General features: G+C 42.0%; 1 protein-coding gene across 1 annotated transcript in view; it reads right to left on the bottom strand.

The window, feature by feature from the left end:
* Positions 1 to 14,912, bottom strand: part of LOC147692364 (cytochrome P450 2G1-like) — a 905,835-nt gene that overhangs the window by 834,984 nt on the left and 55,939 nt on the right. The window contains exon 2 of the mRNA XM_086938588.1: positions 11,271 to 11,433. The gene's annotated coding sequence lies outside the window, so the exon portion shown is untranslated. The remainder of the gene's footprint in view (positions 1 to 11,270; positions 11,434 to 14,912) is intronic.

Here is a 14,912-nt window from a genome sequence, read left to right as displayed (position 1 = left end):
CCTATAGAATGTTAGCAGCGGCTATAAGGTCTAAAGACAGGGCATTAATAAATAAAAGTAGGTTTTCTTACAAGGCGGTGGAAGTAGCAGCCAAAAGGGATTGGGATGAGGAGCATTCGGTTGCCCTGCTGGAGGCAAGTACCAGGAAAGATATGACCACGTACTGGCACCTGGTGAAGTGGGGCAATGGCGTTCCGGCCAAAGTCCCATCAAACCATGTGGAGCCGCAGGAGTGGGTCCCCTATTTCGGAGGTCAATTCACTAGTGATTCTGTAACCAGTGTCTTCACTGGAATCCCATCAGAAAGCCCTGTTCTTCAGATTACTAAGCAGGAAGTTGAAAACGGTCTGCTTCGGGTCCCAAAGGGTAGGGCGCCAGGGCTCGACAGCATCCCCGCTGATCTGTTCCTCCAAGACACAGGATTATGGTCCGAATATATCCAGCTCCTGGCTAATGCCATTGCCAAAGGAGCTCGCCTACCCTGTACCTGGGCAGGAGCAGTGATTTTGCCCATTTTCAAAAAAGGGGATCGGTCGTTATCGGATAATTATAGGCCTATCAGCCTAATAGATTGTGTTCAAAAGGTCATCGGAAGGGTGGTGCTGTGCCGAATCCAGGCCTGGCTCGAGGAATCTGCCATCTTGTCGAATCTTCAGGCAGGGTTCCGGCAATGTATAAGCACTGTGGACCAGGTCATGAGGTTCATTCTGTTATACTGGCGTACTGTGACCATAGAGAGGGGTACTATCTATGCTGCGTTTGTGGACCTTAAGTCTGCGTTTGACTTGGTCCCACACAATAGGATGTGGAGCATACTCGAAAAATTGGGCATGCCGGCCGACCTGTTGGCTTTTGTGGTGAAACTATATACTAACAACTTTGCCCCGGTTAGATAGGATGAAAGGGGTAATACCACACAAAACTTTCTGGTCGACAGGGGGGAAAGGCAAGGGTGTGCCCTTGCTCCCACCCTCTTCTCAAGGGGCCCGATTCACAGAATGAACTTAAGACTCAATCCTAAACTTACTACTATTTGGTATTCACAGAATGAACTTACTACTTTTGGTATTCACAGAAGTTAGGATTTTGTCTTAAGTTTGTCTTAAGACAAACTTAAGACAGACTTAAGACAGACTTAAGATAGACTTAAGACAGACTTAAGACAAACTTAAGACAGAGTTAAGACAGACTTAAGACAAAATCCTAACTTAAGTCTGTCTTAAGTTTGTCTTAAGACAAACTTAAGCCAAAATCCTAACTTCTGTGAATACCAAAAGCAGTAAGTTCATTCTGTGAATGCCAAAAGTAGTAAGTGCATTCTGTGAATGCCAAAATAGTAGTAAGTTTAGGATTGAGTCTTAAGTTCATTCTGTGAATCGAGCCCAATATATATAAACAGAGTGGTACAATATTTCAAGGATTTCCCCACAGATGCTCCAACATTAGCAGGGACTAAGATACCGCTAATAATGTTCGCGGACGACACCCTCATACTTTCTAAGACCAGACAGGGCTTCCAGTGTACCCTGTCCAGATTTGAGGAGTTTTGTCTGGAACATGATTTTGTTGTCAATGTTGACAAGACCAAGTACATGGTACTGACGAACTCCTCTAAGGCTGTCAGTGTCGTCCGGATGAACGAGGGAATCCTTGAACAAACAGAGACATTCTCATACCTGGGTATTCTAATAGACAGGAAAGTCACCTGGGAGCCGCAGGTTACTCAACAAGCAGTTAGACGTGCCCAACTTGCGGGAGCTTTATTGAAGGAACACAGACTCTCCCACACCAAACCCATAGCACCGGTCCTCCAGCTCTATAAATCCAAAATTGGTGCTTCGATACTATATGGAGCAGAGCTGTGGGGCTATGCAAATGTTGATAACCTAGTCATGGGTCAGAACAAATTTCTACGTTCTATAATCGGTCTTCCACAATCGACCCCTCTAGTCCCCTTGTTTTCAGATTTAGGGTGCTACACCTTTAGAGATGTGGTACATTATAGGTTGGTTGCCAATTGGAGAAGATTATGGGTAACCCCCTGTCCTTGTGACAGATTAACTAAACAAAGTACTCTGCATTTCTTGCTAATCTGTCCCTTGTATAAATCCCTGCGTATCTTTTATCTTAAACCATTGTTTAAGAAATACTCTGTGTCTACCACTGGAAATGCTATGAAATTTTTATTCTCACTTGCCACTCCGGATTTATGTTTTTATACCGCAACCTTTATTTTAAAATCTATTACCGCAAGAAAAAGTATGGTTTGCCAATAACATGTTCATTATAATTACTGCTGCCAGTCTATGTTCTACCTATTAAGTAATGTTATGATATGTACTTCCCCTGTTGGAAACTTATGTGTGTTATGTTTTAACCTGTATACTTTTATGATGTTTTTATAAACAATCAAAAGAAGTTTATGACATTGGGTAACCCCTGAACTTATCCATTATGCCCAAGCCCTGTTGGAAGTCAAGGACTTGGATGTCAACAAGAACTGGGCTGGTTCAGGACTGTACATAATATACTATCAGATATGGGTTTGGTCCATTTGTGTTCATCCCCAGCTGATAGCACATTTCCATCAAAATCTGAGTTTAAAGCTGTTTATTGGGCTATGGTCAACATGAAACGTATCCAGACCTCCTCTGGCACCTCCCTTTCTAGTGTCTTTTTAGATTCTAATCTGGAGCCCAAATTTGAGGTATATCGGGATATTATTTCATCAACCCGTGATAGGAAATAGTTCCACCAGTTTAGAGTGGGAACGCTATCTACCAACAACTTTACAAGCAAGTGGGCCAATACACAATCCAGCCACTGCCCATTTTGCGTGGACACTATAGAAACAGTAGGCCTCATTTCTTTCGCTTGTCCTGCTTACAGTAAACCAAGAACGAGGTGGCTGAAACCAACCTGTGCTAATATGGGTATTAGGTCCAGTCTTGAGGCCCTTCGAATCCTTAAAACCTCTGTGGCCGTTCCGGTTGTGGTAGCAGTAGCAAAGTACCTAGGGTGGGTATGGGTGCTTCGCTGGAAAGAGAAGAGGAAGAGGCAAAGGCTCATCTCTAGCGAAGCCTCGTTGATTTCGAATTACCATCCTGTATTATCCCCCTAGACTAACTGTACCCTATCCAAATGCTGTGAGCCAAATATAGGTTTATAATCATGGTTTTCTTTTAACATTTAAAGCTTTTTAAACTATTTAATAATAATAATTTTTAAATGTTTAAATAAGGTGTTAGACTATAGATACTGCATCATTCAATTTAATTACCATGAGCAGCCCTGTCACTGTTTTTGTTATATATTTTGTGTATGTTTTAACTTTTGTGATTTTATACAAATCGAAAATAAAGTTATAAATGAAAAAAAAAATGAAAAAAGAAATCATTCCAAGGTTTGGTTTCCCAGTAACGATTGAATCAGATAGAGGCAAGCATTTCCAAAACAAGTTGATACAAATAATTTGTGAAGCACTGGACATTCGTCAGAAATTGCATTGTGCTTACAGACCAGAGGCTTCTGGGGTAGTTGAACAAATAAATGGAACAATAAAAAACAGAATTGCAGAAATGTGTTTGGCCGCTGGACTAAAACAGCCTGATGATTTACCACTAGTTATGATGACCCTGAGGTGCACACCTGATAGAAAGACAGGATTGAGTTCTCATGAAATACTAATGGGAAGAGTAATGAGACAAGCATTTGTACCAGTTGATAAACTATTGGCTATAAATAATTATATCATACAGGCTAACTGAAAGAACTTGTCTGATGTGGTAACTTCTGTATTCCTTCAGGTTGGGATTGAAGCAAGTACAAAAGAGGAACATCCAGCTAATGATCTAGTTCCTGGCGATTGGGTTTGGATAAAGGTGCACAGGAGAAGAAGCTGAGGCAAGTTATCCTAGTTAGCACCACTGCAGTTAAGTGTGCTGGAGTAAAGAGACGGGGACATGCAAGCCATACAATTCGAGTCCCTGAACCTGAAAATCAGCAATCAGAAAAGACAGAAAGTAGTACTGACTCTTTTATTCTGAAGGTGAACACAACCAAAATCCAGATCTACAAGCTCGACCTGTTCGTCGACATCTGGAAGTATCAGATACTAGTTCAGCATCTGAAAGAGAAAGTAAAATAATTGAAGTATCAATTTCTGAAGATCGAACTGGAAGTCGACATCTGGTAAACCCCAGTACCAGTTTGGACACTGTTCAAAGTAAAGAGAAAACTGATATTGACATCAGTTCTAAAGGACAAGTTAAAAGATCTGAAAGAAGGAACATAGATCTTGAAACTGGTGAGAAGAAAAGGACTCACGAAAAGGATGAGCTCCAAAGTACCAGCTATGGAGGAGTTCCTAACAGAGTAACTGAACTGATAAGAGAAAGCACAGATTCAGTGGCTGAATCAGACATCATAAATTCAAAATAAGAGGAAGTGATGAAAAGTCTGAAACTGAGTCTGATGACAGCAATGATGAAACAAAGTTAAGGAGAAGCTCAAGGAAAAGAGCTTGGAAATATAGAGCCTGAAAATAAGAAACCACCTAAAGGAGACAATTGGCCTAAAGAGAATGATGGACTAAAGTTCAAATTTATTAATAAAACCAAAAATCAAGAAGAACAAGTAAATGAGAAAACAAGTCAAAAGGAGTTGTTGAAAGAAAGTAAAGAGACTTTGCAAAGGCCAAAAAGAGTAAGAAACCAAATCAAAAGTATAAGTCACCTGAGTGGACATATGTTGCATTGCCCTCAATAGAGGAAATCAACAGCAGTCAAGAAAATTTGAGTTACTAAAGTGAGTAAAAGATTGGTAAAATACAAAGAGTTGTGTAAAACTGGGAACCAAAAAGGTGGATAAAAGAAAGAAATAAAGAAACAAACTTGAACATTGATATTAAAGACACTTTCCTAAGTGCAAAGGAGTTAAAGGACACTGCAGTGGTGATAAAAGACTGTAAATAAGATAGTGTGTTTGATTTATTGAAAAAAAAGACCTGAGTTTGAACATGCAAAGACAAATGAGAGTATAAAAGAGAAGGTTCATGAGTTAAAGAGTGATGTGAAACATATATATCATCCTGACTTGCATAGAGATAATTCCATTAGTGATTTTTCGAAAAACACCTTTTCTAAACTTTTGTATGAATATGTGAAAACTATGGTTGCAAGTGACTGCTATGTCTGTGTGAAATTGCCTGCATCTGTATCAGAGGGTGTGACTTATCATCATCTCCCTTTGACGTATGGGGTTACTGGTAGTGTGTTATCTGGTCTATTTTACAAAACAAGTGAATTGGAATACTATTATTCTAGTTCTGATGACACTTTTGCAACGCTGAAAATGTTTACAGAACTGAACAAAATTAAACCATTTAGAGTTTTTGGTGAATATTTTTTAGAGACACAAGAATGACATGTAAAATGCGGAATGAGCCGAAAGCTTTCTTGGACTTGGTAGAGGAAAGGAGAATCCAATACAAAAGAAAATCGACTGCAGATAAAGCAAAATCAACAATGTGGACTTTTGAGGATGAGAATATTGAAGGAAATAATGTGAATGTGGCAATTAATATAGATACACCACAAATAGGGAAATTATGTATTCGAAGAGATAACACTTTGTACGACAATTGTTTTGTGGGTGCAAGTCAATGTGAAGATACATATATATTAAAAGGGGGGTGGGGATTTAAAGGTGGAAATTATCCTATTTTTCCTGGAATTTACTTTTTATGTGGTAATAAGGCTTATTATAGAACCGAACCACTGGTATGGATCCTGTTATGTCGGTTTGGTCTTTCCTAAAATATTTCATGTCGATAGCGGAACTAATGGAATTCAAGAAATTGGTAAACCCTTAACACGTAGGTGAAGGGAAAGTGTATTAGAAACAATAGGTGATGTGTTTGGAGCATTGATACCAGCAGTGGGCATATCTTTTAATGCAAACAACATTCAAAAATTGTCAATGATAGTAGATTGTTTATCAACAGATACGGCTGGAGGATTTTTGATGGTAAATACTGAAATGGTTGCTATGAGAGCTATGGTGATGCAAAATCGGCTTGCTCTTGACATAATTTTGTCAAAAGAAGAAGGAGTCTGTGGAATTTTTAAGGTACAGCATTGTTGTACTTATATCCCAGACAAGTGTCAAAATATTCAAAGGTATATTACAAATATTACTGCATAAAGAAATTGCTCAACTGGAGGTTAACAGTGTTCTTGAGAAACTTGGTAAGAGTTTTTAAGCTGTAAAGAAATTGTTTCTTGAAATAGGTAGATCAGTAATAGGGAAAGTATTAATTCCACTGACTGTAGTGATAGTTGTGATATTAATACTAAGATTAGTTTGTAAGTGTAGAAGAAGGAGAAACATTACAAAGTCTATAAAAAATTATTGTGGCGTTGAGCCCAGACAACACAGATCTAAACATAAGACTGACAAACCTTATCCAGCAGGCATATCGCAATTTTAAACAAAAGTGACCAGTGACAGCTTCCCCTAACCTTTTTTTTTTTTTAACGCTTTTAAAACAAATAATCCTAAAATTACTAGGTAATTAGAGACAAGAAAAGCTAAACAGCATTTTAGGACCATGATTGTTTTATGTATGTATCATAGATTAGGGGACCAGTTTTAATGTTATTTGCAACTAAGAGAGCAAGGAAGATGATTATGCATATCTCTGCTGTGTATTTGATTGTCTGTACTGTTTTAATATTTGTAATCGACATGAATCGGAAATTTTTGCTTTTAAAGATATTTGTTTTATATCTAAATAAAGTATGCCTTTCTTTCTTTCTTTCTCTATAAAAAATTACATTGGAGAAAGTAATGAAAGGGAACATGAGAAAGGAGAAATAGAACTGGAAGAAAATGTACAATGATAGAAAGAAATTGGAAGATACAAGAGTCTAAGCCAACTAACTGAGAAGAAACTGAAACATGTTCATTTGAAAATGTTCTAAAACTTTTTTGGTGTTGTGTGGTGATGAGATCACCAAATGGGGTAATTCATGGAGCAAGGGAGTGACAAAAATGTTTGTGTACCCCTTGTAAAATTAATTTCCCATAACTATAACATGTATTAATCGAGTGGAGTGTTAATACTAATCAACAAAAAGAAAAACACTCAGAGAAAAGTACACGTGGGATACTAATTTGCTTGTGTTGCAAAACGTAATACCTTAATCATGTGAAGTCTTCATACTAATATAGTGCAATAATGCTTTTAAGGAAGGAGAGCTATGCATGTATGCTTCTTATGAGTATTTTCGTGGCCAAACTAACAAAATTGGTAAGTAAACAGTGCATTTTCGTGGCATTCTGCTAGATAATCTTTAAGAGGGTAAAACTTAGAACGGAGGGAGGTAAACATAAGGGCTTACTTCAAAATCTAATGTTTGTTGTGTTTGTTCCTGTATTAGTTCCCATTGAGGCCCGTGCAGCCTAAAATAAAATGGCGGTTTTGCAAGACTCCGAAAGAGTATGACTCTACCCATGCACGACTGTGCTCGAGAGATGTATGAGCGGCCTGTACCTGGGCTACTGATGTTAAGGTCAGCGTGGCCCGGAAAAGCGGATTGATGCCAGTAGAGATGCTCGAGTTGGAGCCTGGGAAAATTGAGTGAAGTATCGACATAAAGGACAGGATGATGAGTATCGAACAATTAGCTATTATGACCAAATGAGAAAAATGGAAGTAACTGTGCAAATTTTGGACAATGAGGAGATGAGGTTATCTTCAACACCCCTTGAATGGACCAATGAGAAATGAGCATGGACCCTAAAGTTTCAAATTTTAGCTAGATAGTTAGTGAAAAAGGGTATAAAAGAGGCTGTTCGAAAAAGAAAAAAAGCTGTTCCTGAATTTATTTTCGCACCGCGACATGCTGTCGGACTGAATGATTTTTGGGTGCAAAAGACTTTGACATTTTTCCTCACTTTAACTTTTGACGGGGTATAGAATTGAATGCAGAGTCTTGATGGGAGGTAGACATCGAGGAAGATAGAGAGGCTGATTTGTGAACCTGTGTTGTTTATTCCTGTTCTTTTCTCCTGGACAAGAAAGATCAGTAATATGACTTTCAAATTTCTTTTTTCTAAACTGTTTTACTAATAAATGTAAAATTTATTGACGTCATTTTTTCCTTCTTGAATAGCTAATAAGAAATGTTCTAATAACATTCATGAACACAGGTTAGAAGTTTATACTTAAAGGCATGACAGAATAATTGAATTAATGAGAGAAATAAAGCTAAATAAAATGGTGAATTAAGCTGGTCTTGATTTCCATCAACTAACTTCTACTAGCTGGTCCATCGACCTAAATAGTGGGGTGCCTTAATGTTATTTTTCATGCATTTAAATGTCTATGGTGATGTCCATAAAATGCATATGTATATAATGTATAGAATTTAAAATTGTAGTTTAATTAGGGTACTCCGCTGTCCAGAAGCTCGTCCTCTAGTTTTCACTGATCTTGGGAGCAGTGTGTTTTGTGTGAATGAGTGACTCACAGTGCTATGGGCCCCACCGACGTGTGAAGTGTGATAGCTCCTGAGTATTCCATGGTAGTTTGGAGCGTTCTTTGAGAGCAGCGCTGGATCACAGTCAAGTGGAGGAAGAATATACACCCAAAAAGCATTTGATAGGAGAACAGTATTCCATTGGTCTGTGTCAAGACCGTAGAAGTTATTGAGAAAGTCTCAAGCAAATGGCTGGATGTGGCTGGATAAATTAAAGCAAGCAAATGGTTGAAAGGGGTGGACCCATAGCCCACTGTATTCTTTGCCATACATCTGTTTGAAAGCTGCATTTCAAAGCCCAAACCTAAAAATTGTACCGCTATGTCTTTAAGAGCAGCTTCTATGTGACTGATTTGCCACGTTATGAAAAAAGTCAGGCACTGGCAGCTAGGACCAAAAGGTATATACTACTCCTAACTGAATCACCGTAAAGTAACAGCAGAAAGACAGGGGGCTGGCTGCTAAAGTATTAGTCAAGGTATGAAGATATAAAACAATGTGTTTCCTTCAAGAAAAATGTCAAATTATCAGACTTGATAACTACTGCACAGAATTATTCTTTCTGTGCTGAAGGTGACTCATTAGATTCAACTTCAATACAGGTATGCTTCCTAAGTGCATGAAGAGACCATATTACAAATTAGATTTAAACATTGATTTTTAATCAAGAGTTATGAGAGAAATTATATTACCTTATGTTATGGCTCAAGACGGAATGAAATAAATTCGCATTACTTTCTGATACAGAAAACAAATCAAAAATGCCAATGCTTAAACCAAATCATCTTCTTCTATCCAGCAGGGGACCCATCAAAACTAATGAATCTGTCAGTTGAAAATATGAGCGAGCTCTACTACTCACACTAGGTACTACTTTTCCTGGCTCTCAGATAACCAAATCAGAAGCGAGTTCACACCTAGAGAGTGCACTCCTCCAGGGAGCCTTGCAGCAGTATCTTGCATGGAGGTCAATTCACCAAAATGCCTGTTGTAGCGGAAGTGACTTCACATGCCTCTTGACACTCACATACGCACACATTCTGCCTACACACAAACACACATTCACACATACACACACTCTCCATACATAAACACACACCAAAACACCAAGGACGCACACAACATACATACAATTGAAAGCTTTTTTCTGTTTACTGTCCTCATATCTGATGTCTCCCTTTCACACAGCACAGCAAGATGCCTTACTGTGTTATGTTGCATGAAATGTTGATAAGTCTGGTCCTCAGTATCTTATGTATCAATGTTTTGTGACCAGAATTCTGAGTGAAAACAATAACACAGTTACTGACAACCAACTTGGGGTGGTAGCTTAAACATAAAATGGAAAGGGTCCCATTAGGATCGCTTCCTCTTTATAAAATAAGTAAATGTTTTTGTGGGAAAAGGCAGTAGTCAAGAGGACCACTGTCAACTCTCAGAGTAGCTCAGAGACATCATTTGTAAAGATAGAAAACTTTTTTCAAAAGCTCTGCTTCCTTTAAGGAAATCAGGATTTTAAAGAAAAGTTTCTATGGATAAATTGTGGTCTGCTGGTCCTTTCTGGCCACCGTCCCTGTGATTGTATCCAAACATTTTGAGTAGTAAATCTGCAATCTGCCTATTGAATATTAGTTAGGTAGGCCAGATTGCGACCCTTTCTGATTCCTTATTTTGTAACCAAACTATTAGTACATAGGTTTGTTCACAAAATATGTTTCTGGTCAGCAAAAATCATAACCACAAATTTCAACTGCTTTTTGTCACCAGAAAAGTAATACATCTGTCCAGCAATTACTATAGAACTCACACAAGTGATTTAAAAAAATCATATAAACAAAGCAGCACCTAGACATTTCACCCCGTAACATCTATTGATGTGCACAACTTGTTGGTCGTTTTTATATATGTTTTACGGTTTGGATATAGATTTAGGTAACAGCTTTTTTGACTCCCAACCAAACATGTCTGTTTCTTCATTTCCCATTAGAAATCCCACTGAAGCTTATCTAATACCTTTTCGGAATCCAGGCCAACAAGTATGAGGGGAAGTCCCACATTTCTATGACTAGCGATACAAATTAGAGTCACCATAATTTTGTCTATTTTTGCTCTCAGTGAGACCTCTATTTTAGTTGAATTTTGAACCAATTTCACAGAATTTCTAATCTAGTGATTCTCAAAGTACAAGCAGGTGGCCGCGTGTGGCCCTCCTGACCTTTACATGCTGCCCCTTGGCCAGAAGCAGCACTGGGCGGCTGTTTACTCGACAGCACCAACATGAAAAACAAAAGTTAAATATCCAGCAAAGACTTATGTAAAGGATGATTGCAGTTAGGCAAATGAAGCAACTAGGCACTTAGCATAGGTACACCTTCATTTCTAAAGACAGCCACTAGATATGCATGTTTTGCTTCCCCTACACCCACTTTACACCCCCGCTGGCATCAGTACGGCCCTTAGTCACAACATAGACCAAACTTTGCAGCAAATGTTTGTGAGTACCCATGTTCTAATCAGTTTAACAGCATGAAACCAGCATGATCGACATATTATTGTGTTACATTTCTACTTCAAATAATTAACAAAACCTGCTATCCCCACCCCCACTCTGGATGTACACACTGAAATATGATGTCATTATAGAGTAGTGTTAGTAAATAATTAAGACACGTAATTTTTCTCATTTTAAACATTAAACTAATTGGAATCTATAGGAAGACTACGTACTAGAATCATTGAATATTCTGTCAAATATTGCTGTTTTTCCTCTTCCACTGAATTCTTCTCCATGATCCACTAAGGCTTCCTTGACTTCATCCTATCCACAGAGCACTACGGTGGGGTGCGAACCCAAATAGATAGTATAAACTGATCCATATTTTTCACTCCACTGCATTGGAAAGAGAAAAAAGACATGAGAGAATGTTACTACATGCTATTTCTGATCATATACTTTTAAATACAACTCTGAATTAATCAACACCTTTTCATTTAAAATGACAAGCACTGATGTTAAACCATATATATCTACTGTCCTTTCTCTTTGTCTCTTGAAACCTATAGGCAGCCTCTATTCTTGAGGTAGAAGACGAATAGCTCACCTACAGTGCTCGAAGGAGGAAAAATATATTGCTTTCTAAATGTGTGCAATTTGCTGGTTAAGCATTGGTAGTTTCTCCTATTCTCTAAGCACAAATTAGCATATTTGGAATAATTAGTCAGAGTGCACTTCCGGATTACTGCTAAATCCACACCATATCCAAAATCATATAGTTCTGATCTCAAATCCCAAACGGCCCACATTTACTTACGTTTTGCACCATCACAAAGTTATGCAAAGTAAGGCAAATCGACTCAAAGTGGCACATTTGTATTTACTTTCCGGCTCAAATTCTTCTTGACCACTCCTAATCCAGCTTTTGCAGCAATCACAGAACGGAGACAGCTAATATAGCCACCACAGATGAGATCTGCACCCCTCTAAACTGAGGAGAATGAAAGCCATTGTACTGCTGGCCCTCTCAGCTGCGCTCAACGCTGTGTCACACTACAGCCTCCTCAAAAGATTACACAATACAGGCACTCAAGGCCCAGGCCTCTAATGGATATGCTCCATCATTGAGTTTATATTCGGTATGAGAGGAAGCAAAAGGGCAGCCAGCTGATGCGGCCATAAAGCAGCACTTCATCTAATCTCCTGTGTTGTGTCCTGTTGTGCTAGCCACTCCCTTGAGGGCTGGCCTATACACTCCCCTACAACCATCAACACAGGTATTGCCAATTAGGTGCCCTGCTAATAAAGGAGCCTGAGTGCACATACTCATGGCCATTACCAGCAACTGGATGTTACTGCTGGGTGGTCTGTGGCCGTGCTTCTACCGTGATGCCTGCGGCAGTCTGATGCCTGGAGGGTGCCTGTGAGTGCCTACAGCTGTTGCGTTTCTGCTTGCGGGAGAGGAGTGACGGCTTAGCGAGGCCGGCCCTGAGGTGATCGCGGGCCCTGCGCTGCTGCTGTGGCCCTTTGCTATGGGGGAGAGGCCCGCTGTGGGCAATGGAGCTGCTAGCATATGTGCCGCCCGGTGTGTGGCAGATAGCCGGCACGCCCCGCCTCGTTAGTACTACCAGCAGAATGCAGTCCCCGGGGGATGTAAGGTCGGCAGACCAGTCTTCCCCTGGGGTTTTTGTGCAAGACCAGAAGGACAGGGCTGAGGTTAGGGTTAGGGGGTTGGGTTAGGGGTGGGGTTAGGATTATGGTATAAGCAGGGCAGGGGCGGAGTTTTCCGCTTCTTCCTGCCCTCAGCGCCATTAGGGAGGGTCTAGTTTTCAATTGATAGCGTAGTTCAGGGAGAGTTAGGACTCATAGGCCCAACTTGTCGTTTGGGGCCGTTTCAGCGTTGCAGCGAGTTTCCTGGTGCATCGCATTTTAGACGGCATTCCCCTGATTATCCCCCAGTGAGTTCACCGTTTTGCGAGGAAGAAGATGGCAGCATCAGACGCAGAGGCGGTCCGGGCTGCACTGCAGGTACTGGGCCGGGCAGGGAGAGCCGATCTCCTGCGGCCCAGGGTCTTGGAGGAGGCGTGGGTCGGGATGGCCCGTACACCTCGATCAACATTGACTGCGTTTGCTGCGGCAGTGGTGGCGTGCCAGGAAGAGCCACCACCACCTCATCGAGGTATGTCTGGGTGGGACCAGGGCCTTGTGCTGGGCGAGACGGGGAAATGCGGGGGCGGTGGAAGAGCGTGCCTCCGAGCTTGAAGAGAGATACAGCCGCACCCCTTGCGCTGCCAGGACCTGGGGGAGGGGTGGGAGAGTTCCACCACAGCAGCGCGTGGCAGAGGTGGCGACCTCCGAGGACGCACCCAGCCCTTCACAGTTGCGGGGTCAGCAAGGCAGGGATGCTAAGGCCGGGGTATGTGTGCTAGACAGTGAGGAGGGGGGGGGAAAGGCACAGACTGGGATGAGCCTGTGGCTGAGGACTTCCAACTTGTGCTCTTGTGTGGTGAGTCAGACAGGGAGGGGGATGGGATGGGGAGGAGGTGCCCATCGACCTCTCCAGGGGTGGTGGGAGGGGCCCTGCCCCACAGGGGTGGCGGGGGGACGAGTAAGGCCAGCTACAAGCAGAGACAGGGGGAAGCAGCCGGGGACAGCATGCAGGCCCTTCTGGAGCCAGGATAGGTGGGTCTAATGAACAGCAGTTCCTGCCCATGCTGCCCAGATGGACAGCTGACACGTCACTAAAATATGCGACCAACGTCATATTATCCATGAGACTGAGTTGAGGTGGCAGGTGTTGTGTGCAGCCATGGATGGGAGGTTTGAGGGTGGAAGGGGGGTGCTGGGCCCCTGGGTTGGTGGGAGAAACAGGTCCTAGGTATGGTTGAGGGGCCAAGGGACCCAAGGCAAGTGGGTGTGGGTAGATGAGGTCAAGCCCACGTTAGGGGTAGGAATGACCACGATGGCTCAGAGACCTGATGGCGCTTGGGCCCCCACAGGTTACAACAGCCTTGGGGGCACAAGCCAGTGGTGGAGGCTGGCAGAGGCATGGGTGGGCCGGCGGGCAAAAGACGACTCCTAAACGCCAGCTAGAAGCTGCAGTAGGGTCCGCGGCAGCCTGCCCTCCACCGACGGAGCATGCATAAATGGGGCCGCAGTGTGATTTTGTGCCTGGTGTTAAAGGAAAAGGTCTGAAGAGAGTGATGCATAGGTGCTGCAAGTGCTGGTTGAGGTTGAGCAAGAAGTACAACTGGATTATGATGAGGAGAGTGATGATCTGGAAGAGGGTGAAGTGCGCGACATTGGGGATTGGGGAGGCCAAAGGCGGCAACAGGACGACTTTGTGTTTTACAGGCTGCACAGCCCAGCACCAGCGGGACCAAGAAGGTGAACCAGAAGACGGTTGACGCATGAGGAAAGGACCGAGAGGTGCCTACGAATTTAACAGGTGAGGGTGCTTCGTAGGTTGCATGGGATGATGGTCCCAACGTGGGGTAGAAAAAGCCTGCTAGTCGGTGGGTGTGGGTTAGGGGTCGGTGAGGGACCCAGGAGTGCCTGCTAAAGCGGCAGTGGAGTCCGTGTGTTTTGGCAAGCAATTGGTAGGCGCAGGCATCCAGACGGTCAAGACTGACGATCTGGAGGGAAAGGATGATAAGTGTGAGGACAAACACCAATGAAATTACCGTATGTGGGGTTGGCAATGGCACTGGGGTCACATTTGTCTGAAAAAACTAAGTACAGGATTTGGAAACACGAATATGTGGATGTATTAAAGCTCTTGCATAGGGAGATACAGGCCCAGGAGGGCTCTAAGGAAGAGGAATGGGAATTGACGAGGCGGCCGCGGGTGCCGGTTAACATGGAGAACTGGACGT

Source organism: Lissotriton vulgaris, chromosome 9 (genome assembly GCF_964263255.1).
Source record: "Lissotriton vulgaris chromosome 9, aLisVul1.2, whole genome shotgun sequence".
Lineage (NCBI taxonomy): Eukaryota > Metazoa > Chordata > Amphibia > Caudata > Salamandridae > Lissotriton > Lissotriton vulgaris.
The sequence above is the reverse complement of the archived record's forward strand: the minus strand, read 5'-3'. Positions and strand labels throughout refer to the sequence as shown.